Source organism: Geospiza fortis, unplaced genomic scaffold (assembly GCF_000277835.1).
Source record: "Geospiza fortis unplaced genomic scaffold, GeoFor_1.0 scaffold213, whole genome shotgun sequence".
In the NCBI taxonomy this organism is placed as follows: Eukaryota; Metazoa; Chordata; class Aves; order Passeriformes; family Thraupidae; genus Geospiza; species Geospiza fortis.
The window spans coordinates 2,289,321-2,289,691 of NW_005054399.1; positions in this window are offsets into that span (position 1 = coordinate 2,289,321).

Consider the following 371-nt stretch of genomic DNA (forward strand, 5'->3'; position numbering starts at 1 on the left):
GGTACCTGTAGCCGTACCTGTCTGGCAGCGCTGCCCCGCCGCGGTGCCCAGGTGGGCGCAGGGGTCGGCAGCGCTCAGAGCGGAGCCCGTCCCGCTGCCCAGAGCCGGACAAAGCCGAGCGCAGCATTCCACGAGCACTGGGAGAGAGGGAAAGGAGCAGCGTGCACCAGTGCTGGGCATCGAGCATCCCGCACCAGCACCAGGCACCACCCCGGAGCTACCGCCGAGGTGAGACCCCCGTCTCTTTCTGCCTTCTGGCAGCCAAGGGGGGCTCTGCTGAAGGAGATGCTCCAGAACAACCCAAGCCCAGCTGGGAGCCACCTGCCCGGGTCCCAGCGAGCGGTGCCGAGCCCGGCCCCACCGCCTCACTG